Below are 13,679 nucleotides of genomic sequence, written 5' to 3' on the forward strand. Positions count from 1 at the left end.
CACAACACACAGCCTTTTTATAGCCCCACACACTCTCTATTGGCTACCTCTTTAAGACCCCTCTTAATTTAATTTTTTCTATGAGTCATTTAATTTTACTATACCATTTTCCACGTCAGAGAATATTATCCCACGTCCGCAAATTCTATTCCTCCAAAAGCGATGTAATTTATTTGATATCATATTATAATCGGTTTCAGGATTTTAATATATTTTTATGTGTATTGTGTAATAAAATTTATTAATTTAATAATGTAAATAAAAAAATAATTTTTATTTATTTAAGATGAGTTTAGTTTAGTTGACTTTAAATTTTCTTAAATTTCATAATAATTTAAAAAAAAATAGTATATTTTATTTTAACTAAATAAATTTTATGTCACCAGAATAATAACAAATTGAATTGATTTTGTTTAATTTTAATTTTTATCTTCTTGAATTGAATAATAAATTAATTAATTTAGAATTAGTTTTTTAAAAAAAATAAATTATCATTAATATTATTCAATATATTTAATAATTTAATAGCACATCCAAAATTAATTAATTGTTATTTATATTTTGAGTAAGGATTATACATTAATGTAAATAAAAAAACTCAAAATATAATTTTAAATCAAAACTAATTTAAAAAATAATTTACTTTGCAATCTCAAACACAATATAAAATAATTTGATTAAGTTTTGAGTAAAACTGCCCTTGTAATCATCTTAGACATTATTATCTTTTTAATATATATTTATGAGTATTATTCGATAAGAGTGAATAATTTAACAATGCACCATGCACGTTCAAGGTAGTGGTTTTAACTTGGGTTTTTTAAATTAGTCGGGACGGATGCTCACCGGGCCGAACCAAATGGCAACCCAGCCATGTCATTTGCCACGTCGGATGCAGAATGTGACAAAAATTCCCACAAAAAATCTGAAAAGTTTAAAATGTAGCCGTTCAGGGGTTGCTTTGCTTAGCTGGATAAAAGCTGGGCACTGTGTGATGGAGGAAGCCTGCTGTGCAAAAGGATTAGTTGCAGATATCAGCCAGTGGAATCATGAAACGTGGCACAGAACAGCTGTTTCACTGTCCTCTGCAGTTGTCACTGCCGGAATGAGTTATAAAAAGTTCCCTCTTTTACTCTCGTTGCGTTTGATGACTGTTCTTTCAGACAAGAAGTGAGAACACTCTCATGGTCGTGTTAGTAAACCCTACGCGCCTTCTCGGAGTGACACGTCATCACTAGGTTAGAAACTTGGCTTTTCGTAATTTGAAAATTGTATTTAGTATAATCCTATTTCGTCTCGCAAAAATGACATGTGATATTTTTCATGTATATAATTTCGAGGATCGGTCTAAGTAATAAATGGCTACACTTCTTATATTATCAATCAAAATATAGTTTGAAGGATAGTTTAGATAATATGTTTTTCGACAGTTTTGATAATTAAATCAGTAATGTAAATCTTGTTTAAATATAAATTAGTTAATATAAACTTATTCATTTTAAAAAATAAAATAAATTTTTTTTGAATAAATACATTTCAAGTATATGTTTGGCCTGACATAGATTTAATTGAATAGTTGCGAGAATTGTGCTTATTTTATAACATGCTTAATGATTAAAAAAATACTATAGAACAACAACCAAATACATTTTACTTGTTTGTAGCATTTTTAATAAGAATTAAAATAAACAAATGTACATTCCAATATCAAGAATTAAGTGTAATAAATAAAGGGTGAATCTAATTCAACAAAAGAAATCGTTATCTAGTATATTTATAAATTAAATACTTTAATAATTCAATTTCTCCATATATATGCACATTAATTTGGATAGTCATATTAAACCATAGTAATTGATTGAGATATTTCCTTGAATTTGCAGGGTGGGAGAGTGAGGAGGGAATGGGGGAGTATGTCACTTTATCTTCTTTGTTTTTTGTTTTGCTTTGGTGATATGCTGTAGCCAGCTGGACAGTACAAGCCCATTATACCATGCCATATATTGTTTTAATTAAAGTTTTGGGTGGGAATTTAACTCCAAAGAAAAATGCTAGTTTCCTATGCTCATAGAGATGTGTGCCAGATCAAGGAGAATTTATTTTATTTTATAATAAAGTTCCAGAGGGTGAATGGCGTGAGCAAGTAAAAAATGTACGCTGGTGTCAATAAATGGGCAAGCGAGGGTCCAGCAATTTGGTGGTGGGCAATTTAGGGGAGTAAGATGTTGCAATAACCAACTTTTTTCGCAATTTTTTTTTTTTTTTTATTATTGTAGTCTTCTTGTGTCACCTTGAATCAAAGATTAAGATGGGAATAATATGTTAATCATACTTACCATATATATTTTTAGAATTTTCATGCTATATAATAAGGTTCAATGTGGAGTGTAATATCATGGTTTATTTTTATTTTTATCATTAATCTTAATAAATATAGTTTAACTAATTAAATTTTAAATTTATTTTTTAAAAATTATCAATTCAAGTTTTATAAATTTTAAAACAATTAAAAATTTATATAATTATTAATTTTAAAATTTATAAATTTAATTACTATAAACTAATTTGAATATCCATGTTAATTTTTAAAAAATCCTCCATTGATATATCTTAAATCTTGACAAGCTTCTTTCCTTTTAGTGACATTGCGTTTCTTAATTTCTAACACAAAAGTTACCTATATATATATATATATATCAGACAAATTAGAGTATTTTTAGATAATCTTTCATACATGGAAACAAAATCTATTTTTCCAATCTGGATAGAAATGAAATATCCAAGTGTCATGATTTTCCCCACTAACCCGGAAAATCATGTCACTCTGCTGAGTTAGCATCTTTCCTGACAACCCAATTAAACTCTTCCAGATGGCATGGGATATTTTTTGCTTTTGAAATATCAAAGAGCAGTACAGTCTTATCATTTTCAAATTCCTGTGGGCTACAACATGGCAGCTAGATAGCCAGCTTTAGGGCACCATACTGGTGCTGTGCTTGATTGACATGGGCCATTGTTAAATTTTTCTGCTGTAAATTGCACAGGAGAAGGTGGGAGGTTCCTTGCAGGTGAATTAATAACTATGTGACGTTTAAACCTGTGAATTTTCTACAGCTCCTGTGCAGATATGACGAGGAAGGAGGAGCTGTTCATTGTTGTAACAGAGATGCTTGGATTACGTTTCCTATTTGCTTTTTAAAATATTAAAATAATATCTTTTTATTTTTTTAAAATCTATTTTTTTCACTAGTATATTAAAATAATTTAAGATTATAAAAAATAATTTAAAATAAATAAATAAATATCTTAAAATACAAAAAGTCTCTTGAATTAATGGTTGTTGTTGCAATGGATCAAGGACTTGATGAAGAGAAAATAAAAAGGGATCATCCAGGACCTGGCCCTACTTGGTTTTCAAAAAATAAAAATAAAAAAAATATATAAATTGATTAGGTTAAACTTGGCAATCAAGCGGGTGAATTTATGAACTTATCAAAAACTAGTGTGGTTTTGAATTTTTTTTTTAAGTTTTTTTTTTGAAAATGTGATGGAAATTGTATTTTAAAATATTTTTGTTTAAAAATATATTAAAATAATAATTTTTTTATTTTTTGAAATTTATTTTTAACACTAATCTATCAAAATAATCTAAATATGTTAAAAAATTAAAATCTAAAAAAATAATATTTCACGACAATACTGTCATAATTATTTATATAATTATTTATCCATCCCCAAGGAAAAATTTCATCATCTACTTTAAGTTCATGATTGGGGACGATCTTATCATATTATACTAAAAACAAAAAAATAAAAATAAATTAAGAGTCGAATGTAATTGTTTAAATAACTAGTAAATTAGATTTGTTTTTTGAGTTTTTTTAATTTTATTTTTTGTTATTATATTGATGATAAATTAATTTTTATGTATTTTTTATCATAAAATAAAATAATAAAATAAAATTTATTTAATAAAGTTCATGATCCCATTTATAAATTAGACAAATAAACTAAATATAAATAAAAAATTTAGATGGGGATTTTTGATTTTTTTTGTTTATATTTTTTTCAATATTATTATTTAATATAAAATTTTCAATTATATTTTATCATTCAATATTAAATTAATATTAAATAAGTTTTTGTATTTTGCACTATAAAATAAAATAAAAAATTAATCCAACTATAATTTCTGTCATTACATATTTAATCAAATAATCAAGTAATAATTTTTAAATTTAAATAATCATATCAAATTTATTGAAAAAATTTTAAAAAGTTCTATAACCTAGAAGTTTTTTTAGATTCTAAAAAAATATAGGTCCACCATAGGCTGGACACAAATTTCCTTTACAAGTAATTCTAAGGATCCGCTAACTATTTTGTTGGCAGTTATTCATATTTAGTGCACCGGATTTTATGTTCAACCAAGTTAATCATATTCACAACGATATTTCAATGGATCGATGAATGGATTTGCCCTCACATTATTATTATTATTATTATTATTATATGGAAAATATACATGTTTTTTTAAATTGATATATCGTTTAAAATGTCTTATAAACTTTTAGATAATACTAAACTAAGGGAAAAAAATTCTGATTTAATAACTTCAAATATCAATAATTTAATGCTAATAATATACAAAGTTATTTTACAAGAATAACTAAACTGACTTGACTAATAAAATTTATATTAAATAAATAAAGAAAATTTCAAAACATTAACCTCCATACCTTATTCGAGCATAAAAAATCCCATCAAGTTATAACAACCGACCGATATTTTATAAAACCAAGACTATAAAATATAATCTTATAATCTCAGTATGATTTAATAATGAGATCTATTAATTTGTTTTACCACGAACGAATCTCCATGTATTAAACAGATCAAAATTATGAGAAAATAATAACTATCAACAGCTAAAAGTCTGATTGTTTTAAAGTTTTAAAAATAATTTTTTTAACTTAAAACTATTATTTTAATATACTGATATTAAAAATATTTTTAAAAAATAAAAAAATATTTTTAAATAAAAAACATTAAAAAAAAACTACAACTGAAATTTGTACACCCAATAAAATTTCAAGGGTGTTTCGCGGTCGTTAGTTTGGTGACAATGTGATTATTATTTAAAATTATGGTAGTTATGGTAGTTTAAAGTAATTTTTTTTAGAAATATATTAAAATAATTTTTTAAATTTTTTAAAAATTATTTTTAATATTAATACATTAAAATAATTAAAAAATATAAAAATTTTTATTTTAAATAAATAAAATTTTAATTTTTTTTTAAAATATTATTTCAATCGCCCCTTCAAAGCACACCATCAACAGGGGGGATCCAAAGATATGGCTTGAGAAAGCTACCTGTCGAAGATGGTAATAAAACAGGGGCCTCTAGTAGAGGCTAGACGGGGCCTCCCAGTGACGGTAAAAGCCAGCTAAACAGAGAAAAGATCAATCGCATCCCAAAAACAATAATGGATCTAGTTCCATAGGCTTAGCTAATCTATAGTAGTAATAATAATAATAATGTGTCAGAAATCTTACATAGGCATAACTACGGACAGCACGTAGTAGAGTGCACGCTTGTTGACGAATACGTGCCCTGTCCACCACAGGCATCTCCCCCCTCTGATATTCTCTCTCAAGCTTCACAATCGGGGACTTCCCCTGTCTGTAAATAAATAATTCCATCGATGAATGTATTTTGCCATTGATTTTGTGGAAAGAATTGTTCTCGAAGTCTTATTTAACTTAAATCACCACCTTTTCTATTCACTGGTTGAGTGGGGATCTCCACTACAGCTCAGTGATCTGATGGCTGCGTGGCAAAGTGAACTGCTGGGCATATGATTAATTGTTTTTAAAATATGGTGGTGGGAGTAGGTGATGGCTTTGATGAGACACACGTGAGCTCCTTTGCAGTTTCCAAGCTGTGGAATTTGATGACCATTTATATCTTTCTCTTACAAGGGTCACTTACCTGCGGACAAAGTAACTGCGACCCTGTTTTTTCTTATTGGGTACTGATACAACCTGGAAACAATTTATGGATTTGGCATTTCTCGTTGCCTTTTACTCAGATTCAGATTGATGCTCTGCTGTTTATGCTTTCGGATTATTTTTGCTGATTTTTTCATCAAGAACGGGCTGATATATATAACTGGCACTTATCATCTGCATGTGTTTCACTAGCTAATAAAGATGCTTAGGATCATTTACTGGGCTCTCACTTGTCCTAATCTCTGAAAGCAATATCAATTCGATCAATTATTCAAGCTCTTGCTCCTTTTACTTTTCATCTGACGATTTCAAGTCTTTTTTTTTTTTTATATGCTGAGAGTTAGATAGAGAACTATAACATGATGGCGTAGTCAATGAAAGATTTTACTGTGCTCAAGTTTGTAATTATTTATAATTATATGAGAGATATATTCAACAACAAGAGAGTTAAAAAAATAATTTCCAAGGAATACAGATATATTTTTATTGTTAGCTGAAAGTGATTTTCTCCTGTTTTTTATACCGTAAGTATTACAATTTAAATATTATATAATTTTCATCTTTAATTTTGTTAATTTATATCATTTATGATTTTTGAAAACCTATTGTTGGTTTTACCTTTTTGGAGACAACCTCATTAAAATCTATCAAAATCTACGTTTCTATTTTAAAATTTTGATCTTTGAAACAGAAGACAAAAATAGTTCCATTGGACCTCTAAATTATTATTCCTCGTAAATTTTGAAGCCAATTGTTGTCGTGGATGACAGAACTCAAGGAGTAGCAGATTCCAATGGTTTACGGCCATGTTATTCAAGAAAAACTCCAAGTAATCATAACACTCTCGATCAAACACTTAAACCACATAGTTATAAACCTGACTCGACTGATAGATTTAAGTTAGAACTCCACTCTTGGCTTCATTTAAGTTCTTTCAGAAAAATTTAAAGTTGTACCAAAACAAAATCAGAAACTATATCAAACAACCTCTTAATTACTTTGTCAAAAAAAAAAAAAAAGGGTTTTGAGGAACAAAAGAACAAATGACAGCAACTTGTACCAAAACCATCTTCCAAGAACCAGCAGCCCCACTTTATATAATCGATATTGTTCATCATTCATGCTCCAATGGCTCCAATAAATTGATCAGGGATACAAGACAAAATCCTGACATTTTCTTACCGTGTTGGTTAGGTATAGCCTGCAAAAATATTGCACGATAAACAATTTCCATTGAAGTTCCAAACATGCCAAATTGTTTGGATCTTCAATGGTGTTCAATCTGTGAAAGGAATAAACGAGTGTCTTAACTTGGACTGTGTTTTGGCTATGTTGCTTAATCAGCCAACTCATCATCTGCCAAAGAAAATCCTATGTACAACATCAACAGGCAAAGCATAAGCTGGGTCGATGGCTTTCAAACCCGGGTATTCAAGAAGTGAAAGTCCTGCAACAACAACAGAGGAAGAAAAATTCACAAGTTAGCATGCGATTTCCCTGAGATGAACAAAACCCTAACCATTAATAGAAATCAAAGAGCACGAATGAGCTGACCACAGTAAATGCTATCCTAACTCATAGTGAAAATGGTTTACAAACAATCTTTTCAAGTTAAAATTTCATACAAACTGATGTCTCAACTCACAATTAGTGGTCGACGAATGGCATCTCGGGAAAAATAGAAAGTTTGTTTGCATAAACATATTGATGCAAGTTCTAATGATCAGAGTTAAAGGAAAGAAACAAAGTAACTGTTATTTGTTAAAAAAACTATTTAAGATAGGAACGTAACTCTAGAAGAAAGGTTGCTGCGATAAAGTTAATTTGGCGGAATAACATCCGTAGATGCTCCGACGCCACAGATTCAAAACTATCCTTTCTCTTTAGTTACACAGTCAACCAAAAAATCATAAGAGCCAGGTTCAATAACTCGAATCACACGGTTAAAATGTCGACAAAAGACCGAGTAAGGAAACACAAAGGTACTTCATGTTCAATGGAAAAAAACTCTCCTTTTCAACTGATACAATGTATTTGACATGTTTATCTACAGCTAGCTTTCCCATCTGCCATCATTGTACATTATAAATTTGATTTCTTTCCTATTGCATGTACTAAAAAAATGAAATTTACTGCCAAAGAAACTAAATGAACCTCAAATTCTCCGCTTTCAGCTTAATTGAAAGTTGGATTCATTCCATTTTCTTCACATTCATCAAAAAGAATTTATTCACATCAGTATAACAAGATCACGCACATATTAGACCAAACATGTATGATAAATTTGCACCAAGTTTGAAACTTTAAGCATCCGATAATCATGCCGAGCATCACACCAAACACCATTGTTTGTGTAGCTTTCTTTGCTAAATTATTCAATGAGTTCTTTTAACATGATAAATAAGCCAAGCCCAGCTAAAAACATAATCAGCGTGATTGTTAACACAAAAACAATGAAGTTGTAGGGAGGTAAAAGGTGGTTACCTGGTTATTGGTCTGATTTTGAGATTTTGAAGACAAGAATTAATGTTGTTATGATCCTTTATAATCAAAGTGTTCAATGTGAAAGCAGTCAAAGTTTCAGAAATCCTGGATTTCTTGGCAGTTCAGTCTTCAGAGACCACCAACCGTGGGACCCTTTTGTTTTGTGTTTCTCTTTGGGTCTATGTTTTGGTGTTCTTGTTGAATTTGTGAGCCGAGCCTTGACAGATGGATCATTTATGGCTTATTTTTTATTGGATTTAGGCCTCTAGCTGTCATCTCCTAATGTTTCATTGACAAAAAAAAAAATTTAACTAAGTTTTTTTTTTAAAAAAATTTATACTAGGACAAGGGAATTCTGGTATCAGCCTAAAACTTGAAATATTTCTTGGGGCGGTACGGATTAAAGTATAAACTCGTTACTGGATGTGTGCGTGTATTGTGCTCTTAGAAAGTTAATATTCATAAAAACATTGTAAGGGACAACGAAAAGAGAGAAATATTTACCTTGTAGTTCCCCTCATCGGGATTATGGCCAATAACAACACAATAATCACCAGAAGCTCAAGCTAACACTCCTCTTATGTTCCACATTGTACACAACAGCTCCTTCAGGTATTGATCTTAAAGGCAAGACATTACCAACCATCAGATTTACTTTCTTTCCACAGTAAACATACTGGCCTGAGTACATGCCTTCAGCAGCCACAAATAGCTCCTTTTGAAGCGTATACCGTGAAGGGTGTCTAAACGTGACCCTTGCAAGAGGGGCACAACGTCCGGGATCATGGACTATGTCAGTTACCACTCCTCTAAGGTAGCCGTTTCGCTCACCAAAATCGAGGAAGCGGAAGCGAGCAGGGCCTTTGCGGTGGTGAGTATGGGCCTTGAAGACAGAGCCGGCTGCACCGTTGCGTTGAGCTCTGATGACGCGACCCATTGGAGTGGTTGTTAGGCTTTTTCCGGAGGAGGAGCAAGGGTATTGAATTGATATTACGATTTTAGCCATAGAGAACCTTGAAAACGTTTTATGATTGTTCGGCAGGCGAAGGATCTCAACGTAAAAGACTCGGTTGACTTTGCTTGGAGGCCAGGGAACTATAATTGGGCAATGGCTTGGCCTTGAACTAGAGTAGGCCTTCCTTGTCAAGAACACCTTTAAGCAATTGGAGTTGGGGTTGGGCATCCTCATCAAACCTAGTTTGGGCTTCGCAACATAACCTATTTCGTCTACATAGTTTTTCTTTTTTCGACATCATTTTATTTTCTCTTTTTTTCCCAGTTCAGAGTCGGCAAAGATATATCAGAATTACTTGTATATCAATTATTCTTCTTAGATATTGAATTTAAAATTCGAATGGAAAAAATAAAGAGAGAGAGACCATGAATCAACCAACTCTGATTGTCCATCAGAAGCCTGGCTCAATTACTCCGGGCTAGAGATTCAATACACCTGAACCTATTGTTTTGTTTAGGTATTACCAAGCCCAGTATATGGCCCTAACCATGCCATCCCCACCAAAGCTAGTCAGTGATAACATGGCTTTTGTTAGCACTTGCGGGGGTGGTCAGAAAATCTTGTCCATCTGCTTTAGAGCTGGACTCAAGGATTTGCATTTATGAGCTTCGTTGAGACAGAGTTTCAAATACTAGTAGTTCGCAAACCATTTAGGATGCAATTTCCGGGACATTTTGGCCACCGGAATCCTCAAAGTATACAAGAACACAATCGGATCCTCCTAGGATTTCAGAAACGCGGGTTCCAAAATGAAACTAACTATAATACATTTAAAAATACTATAATGAGAATCTAATAATTACACACATGATTTATGTTTATGTCTCTACACACATGCATAAATTCAGTTTCACCCAATAAAAAAGTTTATTAAATCACCTTATACATCTAATTTAAAGTTTAAATTCTTTTGTATGCAAGCAAAACGATAAATTCTAGATTGCTTGGAGGATTCGTTTACTGTATAGATTTTTCACTAGTGCTTTATGACAATTATTATGAGTTGACGGTGTTCTTTCTAGGATCAAGCTACCTTCTGGAGTTTAGGAAGGTTGTGCCAAGGGAGTGCCGAGTAATGATTGGTCAAGTTGCAGGTGGAGGCAGGGCTGGGAAGCCATTGATAAAGGCAGGAGATGCGTATAACAAATATAGATCAAGAGGAACTACTGGCCTAGGGTTCGTGGTGTTGCCATGAATACTGTTGAACATCCTCACGGTGGTGGTAATCACCAGAATATTGGGCATGCCAGTACTATTTGTCGTCACAAGGTTTCAGGCCAAAAGGTTGGGCAAATTGCTGCTAAGGCAAACTGGCCGTAGCAAAGGAACAGCTGCTCTCATGGCTAAAAAGCAGAGTGCTTAGAGAGCATTGGCACTATCCAATTCGCAATTTCAACATAGTTTTTCCAGCATTAAATGACATATTTTTTGGTAAAGAACATCATTTTAATTGCCATATTTTGTTTGAAACTATTTACCTGCTCGATGATTTTTCTTAGTCTCCTTTTTATTGCTTCTGTTGCGCAGCTGAGTCTTAGCCTGACAGGTTACCGAGTTTGTATGTTTTTAGTAATTTTCTTGCAAACTATTCCTATAATATTTGATCAAGTCATTTTCCATTTAGCAAACTCCTTCCCTAGTTCAATGGCCAAGCAAGGTGTACATATTGTGTCACGGGCTCAATTTTTTATTCTCAAAGAAAGACCTCGTGCAGCAGTTTAATCCTGCTAGACTCAATCTTTCCCTCACATATTCACTTGTTTTTTTATCTAAGACTAGTTTATTCCACAAACTCAAAAAATCCCTACACTCTTTCAATATCACAAGCAAGCGGAATAATACAAAGAAATATGAACAGAATGTACAACACAGCAGATTACAGCAACAAATCCCAATCTTTTTATTAACAAGTCTCAACCTTTTCATTAACTCAATTAAAAGATTACACAAAGTCCTTCTTGTGTGTTATGTCCATTCACATTCTAAATGCTACATATTTTACAGCTTATCTAATTACAAGATAATGGAAGTTACAAGTATAAACTGCCTCTAACTTCCTACATAGCTGGAGTACCTATTATCCCATGTTCTGACCACTTTCTTCCCCACATAAGAAATTGCCACAACTGTCAATAGCTACTTTCAAAATTGCCGCAACTGCATTGACATGTTCTCTTACAAGCCAACTGTTCATTGCCAACACACATGCTGTCAACGTAATTGCCTCACATGCCTTGGAATGTCCGCTGTCCAAGTTTTCGTCAGCCCCTGATGTCAATTTTGTCGACGCTGCCGAATTTGTTGATGCTGCCAAACTCATCATTGCTGTCGAATTCCCCATTGTGTCATTCCAGTACTGTTTCGTCAAGTCTTGGACAATCCTCGTTCAAGCTCACTGCTGTGCTAACTGTTGCGTGCTACCGCACACATATTTTATTGATTTTTATTATTGTCACGCGAGTTACTATCCTGTAATTACTATCCCGCAATGCTTTTCATCGGCCTACACCCTCCACCCTGATGGATTTTAACCTTGTGATATATGGGCAGTCCGTATGTTCTGTTCCTGTAATCGTCTGCAAATAATCTTTTCACAAGGATGATATTTCTTTAGGATAATTTATTTTTGCCCATCACATGATAGTTATTAGCAGGAAAAGATTCTTGAGGTAAGAGATATTTACCCCTTTAAATGTGATGAAGAACCTAAAAAAATCGTAACTAAGTTAATAATTAATGTCTAAAACCAATTTAATGATGGAATTCGACGGGTCCTTTAAGATGACCAATTCGAAAAATTCTCAAGATGAAAGATGGTCATACGATCTTATCAATAGTTCCCGAGGAATTTAATATATGAGGTGCTTTTTCATAATTATCTACTATGATATGATCACCGCCGCTAATGGCACTGAAAAAAGTACAATACCAATAAAGTGGTGGTGTTTTTGTTTGACTTGAACTATAATTTATTTTTTTCTTGAATATACGGCACAGAAAGAAGTACAATGAATACAATTTAAAAATTAAAAGATGATATTAAATACAAATTCAATTATTTATAGCAAATAATTCACAACGACCCTACACAATAACATTTATTAACAACTTACAGGCTCTCATTGTAACTCCATGGCCATAAAAACACAGCAAGACAATCTGTCATTGTATGTGGAAAGTTTATATAAATGAAGAAGAAGAAGGAATCAAACCTGAGATCGATGACTAGAGAAGAGGTGCTCTTGATGCCAGATTTATGAGTAGGGGAGGGTGACTGTTGGGCTTGGGAGGGAGAGGGTGGTTGTGATTGTAAAGAAAAGAAGAAGAAGAAGAAATGATCGGGAAAGAAGAGGAATTGATCAGGTTTTAATTCTTTTAAAATCACTATGAAATTTTCATAAATAAACCATATCGATAAAATTGCTGACATATATATTTTTTTATTTTAATTTTTTGATAATGTTTATGAAGCAACATAAAGAGTTGACAAATACAATAATACAATATAGTTCATCATTTTTTTTTACCGAATACCTTTCTCGAACAAAAGTAAATTCCCGAACCCCAAAGTTTGGTTTGTGGAGATCAAAATATGTTAATTTTAATAAGTCTCAGATATTTATTAAAATTAATATAAATTAATTATTTTTTAAAAAATATATAAATTAATCAATTTACCAATCACATCTAAAAGAAATAAAAGATGGGTACCAACTCCTATTTTTTATTTCAAAACCACTTTCATTGTATACTCGGGCAGGTTTTGACAAGCTTGCAAAAATTTTATATTTTTTTTTATTATTATTATTATTTTAAATTAGATGTTCAGATCGGTTTATGCATCACAACTAATCTTCAGATCTATTAAACATCTTATAAGCCTAATAAATATATAAAACATCATGAGGTAACAAGTATATATAATAAAACTTAAACCCTGATAAAAAAAAAAATTCTTTTCATTATTATTATTATTATTATTATCAACTCCTGATCTTGTATATTAAATATATGGTTAACTAATACTTAATTATATCTAAAAATTCATTAAAAATATGAAAATAAATAAATAAAAACAGCCTAATTAACATTTGGTTGAACATTTAGATGATATCAAACTATGATCGTAGTAAACTAGTAATCAGATGATTTTCAAGTGACAAGA

At 31.3% G+C, this 13,679-nt stretch overlaps 1 pseudogene; it reads right to left on the reverse strand.

Annotated features, from left to right (window-relative positions):
• Positions 1-8,958: 8,958 nt before the first annotated feature.
• On the reverse strand, positions 8,959-9,436 carry LOC105137719 (60S ribosomal protein L8 pseudogene; annotated as a pseudogene).
• Between the last annotated feature and the right edge of the window lie 4,243 nt (positions 9,437-13,679).

Source organism: Populus euphratica, unplaced genomic scaffold, assembly GCF_000495115.2.
Source record: "Populus euphratica unplaced genomic scaffold, PopEup_1.0 scaffold69.1, whole genome shotgun sequence".
Classification (NCBI taxonomy): Eukaryota; Viridiplantae; Streptophyta; class Magnoliopsida; order Malpighiales; family Salicaceae; genus Populus; species Populus euphratica.